The sequence below is a fragment of the Malus sylvestris genome, chromosome 11 (assembly GCF_916048215.2).
Source record: "Malus sylvestris chromosome 11, drMalSylv7.2, whole genome shotgun sequence".
Lineage (NCBI taxonomy): Eukaryota > Viridiplantae > Streptophyta > Magnoliopsida > Rosales > Rosaceae > Malus > Malus sylvestris.
In genome coordinates, this window is record NC_062270.1 from 572,883 (window position 1) to 590,286 (window position 17,404).

The following is a 17,404-nucleotide window of genomic DNA, read 5'->3' on the forward strand; positions in this document are numbered from 1 at the left end:
AAAGGTTTCTCAGAAGTGCGAGATGCTTCAACTCGGAGCAGAAATCCAAGCACTTGAGATTAGAAACATTGCCAACATGAATTTATACAGTAGTGTTTGTAAATGAGTAAATGGTTTGCTTTCGGGATAACTCTTGGGTTGTGATTGCATCCAAGTATTATCCTTTGTTTTGAGATGATTTTTTTGTACTATAAATGTGACCCATCAGCTTTAAATTTCATCCGTGAAGGTAGAGAAACTTGATCTCAGATCCATCATTTCTCAAAGTTTTGCTGGGGAGTGGGAAGCAGCAAGTCTCAGCGTCTCTGTCTCATGATTGGGGGTTGGGATCAGGTGTGTATGCGGTGCATGATTTAATCGTGAACAGAGAAAAATCCAGATCGTTGATTATGCGAAGACTTGAGAGTGGCACTGGGTGGTTATAATTTTTATTTAAAATTTTCTTCTGAAAAAATAATATAGAAAATAAAAGAAAAAGGTTGCTGAGTGCTCTCCGGGTCCCACCTTGAACCATCCTCGCTGTCCTTTGCTGCTTCACTTCATGATGCGAACTCCCACACTCCCACGCGCATTCAACTAAGGTTAGTCTAAAACTCTCCCACGCGCATTCAACTAAGGTTAGTGTGAAATTATAAACAAGAAAGCAAAAGGTTGTATGTTAGTAAGTAATTAAGATGATTAACTCATGCATTCGAGGTATTCTGTTTAAAAAGTGAATAAATTGATTGAAATCAATGACTGAAAGTCGTCATATAAGTTCACAAGTCACTATTATTTTTCATAATTCAACTAAAAAAAATTATAAATATAAAAACTATGCAAAACTATTAGATATACATTAAATGTAAGAACTCCAATACTGTGAAACAATAAAAGTAAAAACATTGTGAGTGCACTAAATTGAGAATAAATTTTTAAACTAAATTTTGTAAATAGTTGTTAATAATTTAATTATTACTTAACTGTTGTTGATTAACATTCTTATTTTCTATTAATGAAATATCATTTGTTTAAAAATTGAGTAAATTGTAGCAATGGTCCCTGAACTTTACTTAAATTGGAGCAATGGTCCCTCAACTAAAAATCCATTACCATTGGTCCCTCAACTTATCAAAATGTGTAGCTATAGTCCTTTTCATTAATTTCTTCAAAATTTTGTCAAAATATGTTATGTTGGAATAACCATTTATTTAAGGGAGCTTTAATGAAAAGGGTTTGAGCTAAGTTTAGTTCAACCAAAAACCATCATATATTATTATTTAACCAAAAGGGCTTCATATTTAATCATAAGGACACAACTAATCTATGTTAGACCTCACAAACATTGAAAACACATGGGCTGAATTAAAAGCCCAAAACGGAATAATTTTTTTTCCAATTCTTACCCCTAACGGAACCATTCCGTCAGCCAATTCTGGTAAAAAAACTGTACAACATTTCAAGTGAACAAAAGAACAGAAAAAGCAAATATTACAGTTGCTTAATTAAATCCCAGCTCGCTCGCCGTCGCAGTCTCCCACCGCGCTCGATTTGCTGCGATTTGGCTAGAAAATAAATCCCCTGAATCTTCCAGTCGATCTCGTCTGCTTGTTCTAGGTTCGGTCAGATCTTTGTCTCTTTGCTGCAGACTATTATTTATTTAATTAAATCCCGTGTCATTCTATTTGTTCGATTTGATTCTGATTCCTTTAGATGTTAGTTTCCTGAAAGTTTTTGAAAATTTTATGGTTTTTTGTTTGTTCGTTTATGGATGAATTGATGGACTGGGTAGTGGTAATTGTTTGATATTTGTGATTAGATCGATTTCTGTGTGAATTGCTTGTGGGTTTTAGATCACTTCCATGAAACCCGTTCCCTTGAAGCAATAGTAATAGTTGTTGCGTTTTGAAAGTTTGTCCCTCAATTTGTTCTAGTTAATTGTAGAATTTTTGGAGCAACTATATTTTGCCATATATTAAGCAATTGGTTGAATTTTTTTAATTTTGAACAGAGGGTCTCTTTGCTAATCTAATCTACGACCCAATGATGTGCATCTTCCTTTATTTCTAAACTAAAAGCAAAAGTTGTATATATAAATTGCATTGGATTTTCAACATGTTGTTTGTTATTTCTTTGTCATTGTTGATTAGCTTTCTACATGCTTAACCTCTATTAAGTAAACAGTTGGATACAAGTGATTTCATGTTTTGTATTAGAATGGTCGCCAAGTAAAAAATGTCGAGGCATGGAATCTCTTGAAGCAATGACAAAAGGGAGTGATCAGAGGTACTTGGGCAATACAGCTAAGCTGGAAATTGTACAGGGGGTAGTTAGGGCAGTTGCAGACAAAGGTTCTATTTTGAAGTTCATACCATACACAGTGCAAGCTGTGAAGCAAGGTTTCCAAGATTTTGGTGCTTCTTCATTGCAGTCTGCTCATGACCTCTTAAAATGGAACAGATATCAAACGGAGAAATACTTTGCCGTGTGTTTTCTTTTCTTTCAGAAATAGTGTTGGTTATTTTGGTCAAATTGCATGCTGAAGAGGAATCCAGCTCATATCACATAGATATCAAACGGAGAAATACTTTGCCCTGTGCTTTCTACATGCTTAACCTCTATTAAGTAAACAGTTGGTCAAATTGCAGTCTGCTCATGAAAATCCAGCTCATATTACACAAAAATCAATTCATGAAAATCTAGAAAATTGGATTTTCTGTAAACAAGATATGTGACGTGACAAGTAAGAAACTATTATAACCCAAGATCCAATTCCTTCCTTCCAACTAAACTTAAAATTGTGACGCAATTCACTGAGACTCCCTGCAAACAAGAACAATCACCCTCCCATCCATCCTCCCTCCTATATCGTTGGTTAACCATTTCTCTCTCTCTCTCTCTCTCTCTCTCTCTCTCTCTCTCTCTCTCTCTCTCGGTTTGCAATTGTTATTAATTATATATCCTAACACCAAATACATGAAAAACCAGGACTACAAGAGAATAAATAGTCTAGGAAAAGAAAAGGCAATTAGCCACTCTCACCCACAAAAACATGTCCATGTACGTTCACATAAATACTCGAAGAAAAACATTCTAAAAGTGGACTAGCTATTTAGTAACTTGAAACTTGATAAACGACTCAACATGTAATGTTAAATGGCATCCAAATCAGGTAGGAAATAATTAGTTTTTGGTTTAAGAAATAGTCAGTGTTTAGTTTACAAAATAGTTAGTGTTTGGTTTAAGAAATAGTCAGTGCTTAGTTTACAAAATAGTGATAGTACTATTACTTGGTTTAATAAATTGTCTATTTAGTTTACAAAATAGTGATAGTACTAGTGTTAGGTTTAAGAAATAATGTGTTTAGTTTACAAGGTTTTTAGTTTAAGAAATAGTCAGTGTTTAGTTTACGAAATAGTAATAGTACTAGCGTTCAGTTTAAGAAATAGTTAGTGTTCAATTTATGAAATAGTCAGTGTTCAGTTTAAGAAGCAGTGATAGTATTGGTGTTCCGTTTAAGAAATAGTTAGTGTTTAGTTTAAGAAATATTGTTCAGTTTAAAAAGTAGTCAATGTTTAGTTTAAGAAATAGTGTTCAGTTTAAGAAGCAGTCAATGTTCAATTTAAGAAATAGTCTATTTAGTTTACGAAATAGTTAGTTTTTGGTTTAAGAAATAGTCAGTATTTAGTTTACGAAATAGTCACAGTACTAGTTTACAAAATAGTGATAATACTAGTGTTTGGTTTAAGAAATAGTCAGTGCTTAGTTTACAAAATAGTGATAGTACTATTACTTGGTTTAATAAATAATCTATTTAGTTTACGAAATAGTGATAGTACTAGTGTTAGGTTTAAGAAATAATGTGTTTAGTTTACAAGGTTTTTAGTTTAAGAAATAGTCAGTGTTTAGTTTAGGAAATAGTAATAGTACTAGCGTTCAGTTTAAGAAATAGTTAGTGTTCAATTTATGAAATAGTCGGTGTTCAGTTTAAGAAGTAGTGATAGTATTAGTGTTCCGTTTAAGAAATAGTTAGTGTTTAGTTTAAGAAATATTGTTCAGTTTAAAAAGTAGTCAATGTTTAGTTTAAGAAATAGTGTTCGGTTTAAGAAGTAGTCAATGTTCAATTTAAGAAATAGTCAGTGTTTAGTTTACGAAATAGTTAGTTTTTGGTTTAAGAAATAGTCAGTATTTAGTTTACGAAATAGTCACAGTACTAGTTTACAAAATAATAGTAATAATACTAGTGTTTGGTTTAAGAAATAGTCAGTGCTTAGTTTACAAAATAGTGATAGTACTATTACTTGGTTTAATAAATAGTCTATTTAGTTTACGAAATAGTGATGGTACTAGTGTTAGGTTTAAGAAATAATGTGTTTAGTTTACAAGGTTTTTAGTTTAAGAAATAGTCAGTGTTTAGTTTACGAAATAGTAATAGTACTAGCGTTCAGTTTAAGAAATAGTTAGTGTTCAATTTATGAAATAGTCAGTGTTCAGTTTAAGAAGTAGTGATAGTATTAGTGTTCCGTTTAAGAAATAGTTAGTGTTTAGTTTAAGAAATATTGTTCAGTTTAAAAAGTAGTCAATGTTTAGTTTAAGAAATAGTGTTCGGTTTAAGAAGTATTCAATGTTTTAAGAAATAATCTATTTAGTTTACGAAATAGTTAGTTTTTGGTTTAAGAAATAGTCAGTATTTAGTTTACGAAATAGTCACAGTACTAGTTTACAAAATAGTGATAATACTAGTGTTTGGTTTAAGAAATCATTTGATCTAAACTAAACTAGGGCTTGTATAGTTTAGTTGCTCATAGGCTCAAAAATAATTTGATGTAATTTCAAGAAAACTTTCCACATATTTTGAACTCGCCATCTAACTTTATTGGCGACGACCATGCATGATGTATAAGTCGGTAATAGGTCCTTTCTGCATGGTTAACATGCGCTCGAACAAGAAAGCAGTACCAATTCGGGTGCTCAAGCTTAATTTGTACACTTAATTCAACACCCCTGAAGGGAAGAAACTTGTTTGTAGAAAACATATCTACTTGTTACATAATCATATGTTGTATATCCTACTAAACTTAGGAACCCCAAGGAGCTGAGAATGGCCACAAACACAAGGTTAAAGGCTTGTCTGTATAGCTTCATTTTTCCTGGAGGTCCAACGTACCCCACAAGAGTTGTTCATCATGCCGCATGAGATGCATTAGATTTGCTTTTTCCCGTTGGCTGATACCCTCGGCATCTTATAAGCCTGTTAATTGGTATATCCATCATGGTCATTCCCCCTTCCTATTCGAGCATGTGCTTCTCCTCCACTGCAACATGCATTGTCAGATCAAATTCCATCAAAGTGCCAATCAAGATACACGAATTCACACAGATTTCAGCACCAACTTTTTCATCATTTTCTCATCAACCAAACAGAAAAATAAAAAAAAATAAAAATATTCGATTTGGTGTAGTTTCCTAGTGCTAAAGCGTTAAAGCACTCACCGCTGGAGGACCATACAACGATGAATGGAAGAGATGGAAAATATACAGAACCAAAGTCTCCAAAGTATATGTCGAAAACAAACCATGATAGGCACCAAGAACATCTTTTCAAACGCAGTAGCATACTAATTAAAGCAAGGTGCTATTATGAGAGCCCATCATGGATATGTTTAGGGAAGCTAAATAACGAGGGACATACATCCAAAAAATCACAAACCACTCAGATCACCAAAAACATATCATAAGATTAAAGTAAAACTATATGAAAAGAACAGAAGCAGGTGGAGTCACCACTCAACAGAGTACGACTAATTACATACCATTCAAGGTTATCGGTTATAACTTATAAGGCATAAGTCAGCATATACTTTTAATAGAAGACTTGAAATACCAGTTTCATTAGACAACTCAGAGCTTCCCAAAAAGAATCCGATTATACGAATGAAATCTGGTAAATCATTTAATTCATTTGTGAGAAATTGAACTTCATTTTCAATTTAGCTCTGTGTGAATGACTGCACATGAAAGCATAGTGTACATAGCCCTCCAAACTATGTGAAGGAAATATCGACCCCAATATTTTGTACAAGGCACTTTACAAGCTTGACCTGCCACAACAAAAACAAATAGTCTTACAGAGGAAAATCAAAAGTTTGTTAACTAGAATCAAAATAATGACTAATGACATAGACAAGCACGTAATAATTTAATTAAAGGGAAATGCAAGTTACACAACATCAACTCAGCACAAAAACTTTACTAGACATAGATGGCAGCGTCAACACTAAGTTGTAACTTATACCTATCATCAATCTAATAAAGTTAAGAGGTAAAAGCAAAAAACCTTAGCCCGAATCAACTAGACATCTTTCACCATAAACTCAGCAGCCATATTTTGATATTCCCTTTCAAGGACAGTGCAAATGTCATTGGCCAGCGCCTCCTCAACATTCACAACACCGAAAGCAATCAAATCAATATCTCCATCAGGAAGATAGGTCTTTAGAGGTACAGCTAAATCGTGGCAAGGTAATTAAATGAATACTGTCATTTATCATTTTCGCTAATGCGAAAGGTCAATAGAAATAGATAAATAGCAGCAAGGAAAGTTTCAGCTCCAGACAACAAATTAACCTAAACAAACAGTTTATATGCAGAATTCAAGCTTACCCAAATAAATGTTCATGCCCAATTCACAAACTATACATACAAATATATCATACATTGGTTGTTTTGTAGCTCAATAAGCACAACAATTTGAATAAAAAAGTCAGACAAAGATTTATACCTCTTTTTTCTGAGATTTGTGCTTGGATCCATGTCAATATTAGATGCATGCACATAAATATCGAAGTCTAGAATAATATGAAACAAAGAAAAGAGATGATACATAGTAACAACTCCAAACTGACACAATCGAGACGGTGAATTTCCGATCGGAGCTGTAGTCATTCGTCAGAAGATCTGCAACAGAAGCCAAAATGCAAGGTTTTAGATGCTAATTACGCGCAATCGAGAGACGAAAAAACAGTAGAAATATCGCAGAGACGAAGAGAGAGAGAGAGAGAGAGAGAGAGAGAGAGAGAGAGAGAGAGAGAGAGAGAGTGAAAATGATTGCTTAACCTTGCTTTTTTGCCGATGGTTAAAAGTCCAGGTCCCTTGCTCATCTTTATTGGGAAATTTTGGGAGAGAGAATCGGTGATCTTCTGCGATTTTGACAGAGATGAAGACGACTCAAAATTAAGTTTGGGGCCGGATATGTGGGTTTTGCATACTGGCAAAGACAGAGATGGAGCTGCGATGCGAAATTAGAAAGAAAAATGAAAGGTTTTGAATGCCAAGAAGAAATGGGGGAGACGGACAATAGCAGAGAGATCCTCCATAAATGAAGGGAGATATTAGACGGACGTAGGCTTTGCCGTCAGGGACAAAATCGGAAATTTAATATTTGGGCCATTTTAATTGGGCTGGTTTAGTATTGGACTTTGTCCTAACCATTAAATAAAGTTAGTACATGGTTTTTGGTTAACATTTAAAGTTTTCAAACCCTTTTCATTAGTTTTCCTTTTATTTAATTAGGGTCCCTCAACTCATCAAAGTGTGTAATTATGGTCATTTTTGTCAACTACGTAAAAAAATTTGTCAAAACGAGTTATATTTGAAGGACCATAGCTACAATTGGGATAAAGTTAAGGGACCATTTCTCTAGTTTGATTAAAATTGAGGGACCAAAGGTAATGGATTTTTAGTTGAGGGACCATAACTGCACGTTTTAATGAGTTGAAGGACCAATGGTAATGAATTTTTAGTTGAAGGACCATTGCTCCAATTTGAGTAAAGTTTAGGGACCATAGCTACAATTTACTCTTAAAAATTTGGTCTACTTAATATTATTATTTTTTAGGAAGGTGATCACGTGGTGAATTCTGGTTTGGTATTGAAATTATTTTATAAAAAAAAATGGGTATAAAAAAGTGAATTCAAAAAGATATTTGGTAAACATATAAAAACAACTTATTTTCACAATTGTGGGTAAAAAAAAACTAATAACGTGAAACAGCAAAAATAAACTTATTATCACAGCACAGCAAAAGTAATTTTTTTCAAAGTATAGTAATATCAAACCAGCCCTGAGACTCATCGAGTCATTCATTCAATTCAACAACAAATCACTCAGCTACCCCCTCAACACGTGAGGCTGAATTAACCAAAAGCAGCAGACAGTGATATTTGTGTTTGTGAGAGAGGTGGAGCCAAAGAATATCACTCAGCTACCCCCTCAATTAATATAGCACTAATAATGCGAGTGGTGTTAAAGCAATAGAGTGGTGCGTGAGAGTATATTTAGCTGCCTATTAGAATATTATTACAACAAAACCCAGCACTGTGTGTCACGGCTCCCCATCTCTCATCTCTCTCTCTCTCTCTATCTCTCATCCCCCATCCTCACTACCAAACAAATTAAAGATGCAAAACTAAAATCCACCTACACACAAACGCAGCATCTTAAAACCTCACAGAAGTAAGAAAAACAAGATCAGGTTCTCAAGATATCAAATCTCCATTTGTATTCGCATTCGATCCACTCCTACTCAGAAGAAAAAAAAACACTGAAAAAGCTTTACAATGAGGAACCCATCGTCTTCGTCGAAAGCAGCGGCAGCAGCAAGTGCTAAGATGCAAACGACGATAACAGCGTCGTCCTCGTCGAGCAAGGCGGCTGGGGTTGCTGGAGGGACCAAGACGCCGTGTTGCGCAAAGGTGGGTTTGAAGAGAGGGCCTTGGACTCCCGAAGAGGACGAGCTGCTGGCAAATTACATCAAGAAAGAAGGAGAGGGACGGTGGCGGACCCTTCCCAAGCGGGCTGGGTTGCTCCGCTGCGGTAAGAGCTGCCGCCTCCGCTGGATGAACTATCTCCGCCTTCTGTCAAGCGCGGCCAGATCGCCCCCGATGAAGAAGATCTCATCCTTCGCCTCCATCGCCTTCTGGGCAATCGGTACATTTACACACACACAACATTTGTTAGATTTCAGAGAAACTAATTTGTCGCGATTTTCTTCGACAAACAATATCCATATATCCACCCAACAAATTTATCACCATTTTATTACTAGTTTGGGTTTAGGGTTTCACTGTTGATATCCATTATATAAAATTTAGGGTTTAATTAATTTGGATGTGTGCAGGTGGTCTTTGATAGCTGGGAGGATTCCAGGCCGTACGGACAATGAGATAAAGAACTACTGGAACACACACCTGAGCAAGAAGCTGATAAGCCAAGGCATAGATCCCAGAACCCACAAGCCTCTCAATCCAGATCATCACTCTGCTGCTGATGATGCTGACGTGGACAACACAAACAAATCAACTGCTGTTGCTTCTTCTTCCAAAGCCAATGATCGGTTCTCAAACCCTAACCCTAGTCCCCCTTCTGATCGTCTTGTCCATAAAGAAGGGGATCCAAATAACAGCCGTAATGATGGAAACATCGCAATTGCTGATCATGATCTGGGCACTATAGTCCATGGCTTTGCAAATATGATCACGTCCATCAACAATCCCGATGCTTCTTCTTCGGCCGCGGCAACGGGTACTTTGAGTTTGAGGAGCAACAACAGCCACGGTGGAGTACTACTTGCGGGAGGAGGAAATGAAGAGGACGACGTCTTCTCTTCGTTTCTGAATTCGTTGATCAATGAGGATCCATTTCCTGGACAACACCAATTGCAACAAGTACTGCAGAATGGGAATGTTAGTGCACACGCAGCTGCTGCTCGTTCCGAGAACCTTCCTTTGATTAATATGACTAGTGCTACTACGGCGCCATCAACATTTGGCTGGGAGTCTGCTGTGCTCATGTCTTCTGCTTTCATCCAAAATGATCACCAGAGGGTTAATGATCAAACGGAGTAGCAGCTAGCCACCTGTTTGATTGATCAATCTCACTGTGCATGTTGAACAAGCAATGCAGTTGCTTAATTAGTTAATTTATATGTAGAAATTAGTCCTAGCTAGGGTTTGAAATATCATATGAAATGTGATTTTGTGTGTGCTATCTCTATTCTTAATTATTCGACTACCCCAACATCGCTCTACGAATGGGGGCGTATATCAATGTATTGTCGATCACGTTTGTAATATCATCTATCTATCTATATATGTTACCGGTGTTGTAAAACAAACATAAATTTGATCAATGTTAATTAATTTGTATTTAGAAGTATATAGAGTAATTTATGCGTGAATCAATTTCATGTTTTATACATCTGCCACATTTATCACTTTCCATACATATATAGGGTTTGTAACCCTGATGACAAATGCACAAAAGAATTTAAACACTTTGCATGCATATATCCATACAGTGTAAGATGCTTAATTAAAGTTAATCTTCATGGAAGGAAATTATATATCTGTTCATTCTTTCTAAAGTGTGATATTCACCGCATGCACAAGTTCATGGAGGGGGATCGATATGTTAATTCAATGAAGAAGAAGAAGGTGCAAAATATCCCGAAAGTTCTTAAACATTGAAGCTTTCACTTTACTTTCATGGTCAATATTGGGACTTAATCTATTCTTTGATGTTTATATCTCATATATATACTAATTAGAAACAAATGATCTATGACAATCAGATATACATATATATGACATGAACATATAAAAATCTCCTTTTCTTAAATCCTAAATAAATATTGTACTAATGTTTTTTGGTATATCCGCTTTCATTTTGTGCACAAGCGTGGTAAATATTTGACATCTTTCTGAAATCTTATTACATGTAGCATATGATGCATCTGGGAGATAAAAGACTATAGTTCTACAACCATATTTTAAACAAATTGATCGTTGAGGGTAAGCATGAAAAATGAGTAAATGAAGCTAGATATGATTCCAAAATACGTTACAAGGCAAAGATCATGCGTGCATAAAAGGTTATAATCATTGTAGATATTAATAAGATGTCACATTCACAATCTAAATCATCAAAAACATTTGAGGCGATAACAAAAACATGAAACATAGTAGTGTTTATCATTTCCTTATACATGACTAGCTCCAAAAACTTAAACGGATAGGATAGGGAATATTGCAACAATGTATCAAAGTTATAGACACAACTACTGATGTAAAATGAACAAGAGAAAGAGAAAGAAAGATTAAAAAGTTCTTATAAATGAAAGATCAATGCATGGTATTAGTTAGAAATATGTTTTGGTGCAACCTTTAGTAGTGAGCACGTATTCGTGCATTCTATTAGTAGAAGGTGAATAACCGTGTAATTTGAACATAAGTACTCAAACCTATTAATACATATACACCTTAGAAGACATTAATTTTATTAAAGGCTTGAATTCTAACCGTATATATAACTTTAAACTCAAGCTAGTTATACTACGAAAAATCTGGGGTTAATTAAGCCACTGTTACTGATTCCTAAAACCACTGATAGCTATGGCCATAGGCCAATTGCCACAGGCCAGGCCACATACCAATATGAAAAGGTACTTAGCATATATAACCTTGTGATCAATTACTTTATGAATAATTCGTCAGTTTTCTATTCTGGTATGCATTTTTGTAGCCATTTGTCTATTTGAAACAGTGTGCATGTATTTTTGGGCATTAGTGTAACATCGTAATCTATCCCGTATTCATCTACGTGTTTGAGTGAAGTGGGTATTGTGAAGGTAACTGAGAGAACTAAAGATGGAAGCTATCGGAAACAAAAATGGCATTCAGAAAACACAGGTTGCGATTCTCAAAGCCTATAACATAGGGAGTTAAATATAAAGTGACAGTTAAATTGCCATGAGTGTGAGCGGTCGAGGGTATATTGATAGGCAAAGATGGTATTTGTTAAAGCAACACTCATATATATTTGAGAATTATTCTGTGGTACTGAAATATCTCTATCGTAGTAAAAATGCTAAATGCTAAATGGTTTGCAGCATGAACATTTCCAGAACAGTGTATTTTTGGGGTGTTCTAGAACATTTGGTATGCAGATTGTGTTTAGATAGAATTAGTACGCAGTATGTTAAGTCCACACACGATATATGTAGGTTCTCAGCAAACCCCAATAATCGAGAAGCTATATAATTAAGTCATCGTGCAATATTATGCAATATTATGCAATATGCATACATGTCAAGGATGAAAGTCACTTACTCGTAGCAGAACATGATATAATTCTTCAATGTGTAGACTTGATCATCTATGGAACAAGATTTTGTTGATTACTTTCAATCAGTCTCCCTCCCAACATTTCTGATGCGATCGTCGTGTGAGCTTCCTGCAGAACCATGCATGGAGAATAAAACGAAATCAGTGGAGTGTACGCCCTTGATGCATATATGCATGTTAATCATATCCTGACCGTTGGATAACATCAACATGGTCGTTCTAATTATTTAAGATAGAAGATGGCTCACACACCTGGCTAATGGCTTATTGCACCCTATCTCCCTCTATGACATCTCGTATATTTTATCATAGCTAGGACAATGCTAGGAGACTAAAATTTTAAATTAAATGATGTGTCACTAATAAAAAATAAACACGTTAATCAACACAAAGTCATAATCCAATCATTAACATTCACGTCGTGTGGTTTACAAAATTTGATTTAGAAATTGAGTAATGATAGGGAGACTAAATTTGTAATAAATTTTTTTTAGACTAAGTGACATGAAAGTTGATAATTTGATTAATACTTAAACGTTGATAAATATGTTCATTTCTTATTGATGAAACATCATTTAGTTTGTAAAATTTGTTTACAAATTTAACCTCCTAACATTACTCTTAGAAATTTGGTATTCTTAACATTACCATTTTTCATAATAGAGCAAGGACACGACATGTTCACCCCTCACCGCCTCAAGGCTTACGCCTCGTTTTCTGAGACCCTATATAACTTAACTTACATCTTCGCTTCTAAAAGCATATATTGTTTATAGATGTACCATAAATATTACAACAATTAAAATCCTAACTTTTCTTTTTGTTGATAAAAAGCCTGAATATTTTCACGAGCACCTCCTCTAAACATGTGGTCTCACAAACTTCATGTCTTTTAATATGAGCTATAAAATTAGTTGGGTTGGGTTGTGTTTGGATGAGGGACTTACAAAGTATCAAGGCATTAAGGCTAAATTAGTAAAGAACAAAACTATGAACCATTATATAAATGCTATGTTTGCGCAAGGGATTTTCAAGTTATAAGATTAAAAGCCAAATTATAAAGAAAAAGATCACAAAATGTTGGATAGGAAGGATTAGCTAATTCATTCGTGGAATATATCATTTACAAATCTCTCTTACATGTCTTTGTAATGTTCTATGGACGGTACATTTCCTAATCCATTATATCCAACATTTTGTGATCATTCTCTTTACAATTTGGCACTGGGTAAAGCGGGAGCCTTGTGCACTGGGTACGACCTTTTTTCTCTTTACAATTTGGCTTTCAATCCCATGACTTGGAAATCCCTTACCCAAACTTTGCCAAAGGGTATTACAAAAGCAATCCATGAGAATTACGCACACATATATATCTTCATAATGATTATGCACTACTTTTTTAATCCTGTTTTAGTCTATTTCTTCCTTATTTAACCTATATTCCTTGGGACTAAAGTCCCTCACTCAAACACAGGGCATTTGATCCCTTTGTCGAGGCACATGCAATCATTTTATTTCTACTATCCTATAATAATTTTTGAAGAATTTAACCAGGTGGAGTTGGAGCTCCAGCAAACTGGAAGGGAAGGAAACAGAAGCCTACCTGGTATTGGGTATGTGGCCTGATTTTAACTGACATTGAATTCTAAATGGGCCGTTTAGCCCTGACAATAGTTGTTGGCTCCTAACTGTTGAGGACCATTGTGGTGTGACCCTTTTTTTTTTTCTTTTTTTTTTTTTTTTTTTTTCCACCCCACCCCACCCACACCGGGCCTCGATCCTGGGACCTAATCTACCCCACCCCTCACCCACACCCTCACCACTAGGCTATTCCTAGTGGCTTCCGTTGTGGGGTGACCTGTGTATCCCAAAATTGTTGCATCTGACCCTCCCCTTAAGGTTCAAACTACCAGTCTTCTGCGATTGGTAGATGGTTGACCTGTTGCATACCAATTCAGTAGCTTCTACTGCAACTTGTTTGACTATTTAAAACTTATGTTCTCTTAATTTCTATTTCCTCATGATATACATATACATATATATATATATCTGTGTGTGTGTGTGTATATATATATATCTAACACTCCATTGATGTCCATGTCCGTGAACATTGATACAAGCGTATCAACTACCAATCTAAGCTAAGCTAGCCATTCGTGTTTGCTCTTTAGATCCTATATCTGCATAGTCAACTATTGGGTGGGAAAGCTTCCAACCAAAAACGCGGTTTTATGATGATATTCTTTTTCATTGTTATTTACAGACTTGCAATTCAAGTGATTAAACAAATTTACTCTCACTACTCTATATTTGAGACCATTTGTTCGAGTTTTCCTTCTCAACATGGCTTGTACAAGAAACAGTTTACAAATATTAGGGTCATTTTATTTTTCTTAGCAAATTGCAGTTCCTTATCATCATTAACATGCATCAAGGTGTAATCTTAGCAAATTGCAGTTTACAAATTATTTTCTTGGGGTACTCTTCTAGGAGTAAAGGGTTAAAATTTTTATTCAAGTCAATTCCAATTCATGAAGAACATAAAAAAGGAGTATCATCTTGTTTTTGTATTAAAATTTGTGGGGTCAAAGGCGAGAGATTTTTCAGTGTGCTGGTACACAATCGGTATACCAGGTGTAACAATACAATTACTTTAAATTTTAAAATTTAATATCAATCAATTGTATTATGACACTAGGTGTACGTGTTTGTATTCCTAGCACTTTGAAATTTTTTTATCAAAGGCAACAAGCTTTGAGAATTTGTCTTATGGTGGGTCATAATTTCAAATGGGTCTTAAATGGGCACAATTAATGGTGCACTTTTTTCAAGCTATAATAACATTTTTTTTTTCACAGGATAAATGGTAGAAAACAACCCAAAAATAAAAAAAATTAAAAAGTGAAAAAATAGCTCAATGCGTACTTTTATCATATGTGTGGTCGTGATATTGATTTTTTTAGTATGGAAAAATGATTCCAAAAAGGTGATAAAAATGTAATTCATATGGTAAAATGAGATTAAATATTTAGTTTCCATTCAAATATTTGGTAATAGAATGATAACATGAATTTCTTCTTATTGATAGGATTAACCAACCCTATATATGTATCCTTTTCGAACTATATTTCTTATCTAACAACGCATGGTGTGGCTTTTTCTCTTCATACATGCTAATGCAAATAAGTCTTCGAAATTAAGAAAAGCAAGGTAAATCCCACAAGAACTCTTAACCTCAAATCTTAAACTTCTACAACCACCAAAGCAAACAAGAAGGAACATAGACGATGGAATGCTTCGCAAGAGTTTTCTCGTAGCTAAAAAAAACATATAAACATGAAAAAACAGATAAAAGAGAGAAAACACGGTAGAAATTTGCTACAAATTTTGAGCCTCATTTAACTTAATGATGATATTAACGTTGTTGGGCAGGCTAGCTAACTTAGATAATAAGCAAAAGCATACCATGTCCATGCATAATCCATCCAGCTTCTCAAAAAAGCACTTAACATTCACAAACTTGAAGAAAACAAGTATCATCACAAGATGAAAGCAAAACACCATTTAAACAGAAAACAAGAAGCATAAGTTTTTCATGACTTACCGAAACATATTTGTCCTCGGAAACTGTACACGGTCTCCGTGGTTCGAGACCTCTTCGCCGAATGCATTGCTGCTCTACGAGGCTGACGCAATGATCAAATGGGGTCATGGAAATCTCAGTAACTTAAAATAAAGGTTGAAACTGGAAAAAGTGGTAAGAAAGAAACTTCGTGTTGTAGAAAGCTCTTACAATCATTTTTCTTTAAGCACCCAGTTTTTGCAGTTTTTGAGAGGGAAGTACACGCGTCTTTCAGGTGTTGCAGGCCAAAACTTGCAGCTCACTAGAGGCTAGAGCCATTGCAATGGGGGCTTATAGTTGGAATTGTATGTCTGGGATTTGACCGGTAGATTTTGTCTTGTTTACAAGAGGATTACCGGCTAGTATTTCTGAGCAAAATGTAAAACCCAACCAAACGTTCTAACCCAAAAGAAAAAGGTCAAGAGTGTTTTGTTAGACGGACCAAACTTTCTAGTCTAAATTTTTGCTGCCAAATTCTTACTTTTCCTTCTTCCATCCGCCTATCAACTCACAGTCTGTATCGCATTTTTTTTGAGATCCTACATTTTAACATGTGCTTGCAGTATTTTTGTGTACTACGTTGCAGGGATAAACCTATCTCTGCAGTTCTCAGCAGTCCGCACCAAACTGCTCGATTTGAGGATTTCGGTGCTTTAGAATTTAGTGCAATGAACTCTACACACTTGTCAAACACTTGCCTCAACATTTAATTCTAGATTCCATATGTGTACCTAACTTTCAAATATGTGCATGTGTTAACCTAACTAGGTTTTCGGCTAATGTAGCGGTTGTTAGTTTGATATACATTATTGATTCATTCTCTAACAAGTATTAAAGATTTGGTTTCATAAAGGTCCTAAACCTCCAACCCCTGCGCCCCAAATATTTCAGTTATCCTTTTAAGGGTTATACTTATTTCCATTGTGTATGTTCGTCGTTTCGATCTCCAAAGGCATAATGGGTTGGCCACAGATCTGCTGTCCCCAAAATATATGTCTCCTTCATGTCTCTTATTTAATATTACGACACCTGTCCAACACTTAACAGATAATTACCACTGTTAAATCTTTTTTTTTATTTTTGGTTCGAACGTTTAAGTCCTCTCTTATGAAGGCACCCACTGGTACCAGACCATTCCGATGGACTCATCCTCCATATCTTCCGGCCGCCTTGTTCTTCATATCATCAACAAAACAGTGTTGTGTTTATATACCAATGTGACCCCACCTACTCCTCCACACCTCACCGCCGCCAGCAAGAGCCCACAATTCAAAACGACGATTTCAATTCAGATAGCGACCACCAGCTACGAGCACACGCCACCAGGAACGTCCACTCTGCTAATCTCAACGAATTTGTCAAAACAAGTCATTGTATCTTTCAATATTTCAAATTTCAAACTCGTTTTATCTCTCCATCAATCAATTTTTCGGTTATCGTTAATCTCTCTCAAGCAACACAAATTTTCGCGAATTGGAAGGGAATAAAAAATTTTGTTATCAGAATTGACATAAAATTAAGATGCAATAAGTCAAGCAACTCAGGATGGGTTGGGTCAACTGGAAAGACTGGAAAACATTATGTTTGAATCCGAAATTGTAGAATTTGAGTTTCCAATAT

At 35.2% G+C, this 17,404-nt stretch overlaps 3 long non-coding RNA genes and 1 pseudogene across 4 annotated transcripts; 2 read left to right on the forward strand and 2 right to left on the reverse strand.

Moving 5' to 3' along the window:
• Positions 1–1,502: 1,502 nt before the first annotated feature.
• LOC126591607 (uncharacterized) lies at positions 1,503–2,641 on the forward strand. Its single transcript, XR_007612450.1, has 2 exons — positions 1,503–1,596; positions 2,196–2,641. It is a non-coding gene; the product is annotated as an uncharacterized LOC126591607 (long non-coding RNA).
• Positions 2,642–4,841: 2,200 nt separating this feature from the next.
• On the reverse strand, positions 4,842–8,286 carry LOC126591602 (uncharacterized). 2 transcript variants are annotated; one of them, XR_007612445.1, is made up of 4 exons: positions 7,096–8,286; positions 6,761–6,936; positions 5,864–6,080; positions 4,842–5,294 (listed from the first exon to the last, which is right to left on the reverse strand). It is a non-coding gene; the product is annotated as an uncharacterized LOC126591602 (long non-coding RNA). The 2 variants fall into 2 exon arrangements; XR_007612444.1 differs by lacking the exon at positions 4,842–5,294 and having other exon boundaries at positions 5,534–6,080.
• Positions 8,287–8,306: 20 nt separating this feature from the next.
• On the forward strand, positions 8,307–10,195 carry LOC126591586 (transcription repressor MYB5-like; annotated as a pseudogene).
• LOC126591599 (uncharacterized) lies at positions 8,809–16,126 on the reverse strand. The gene is made up of 5 exons (XR_007612442.1): positions 15,956–16,126; positions 15,767–15,848; positions 12,148–12,271; positions 9,229–9,917; positions 8,809–8,957 (listed from the first exon to the last, which is right to left on the reverse strand). It is a non-coding gene; the product is annotated as an uncharacterized LOC126591599 (long non-coding RNA).
• Between the last annotated feature and the right edge of the window lie 1,278 nt (positions 16,127–17,404).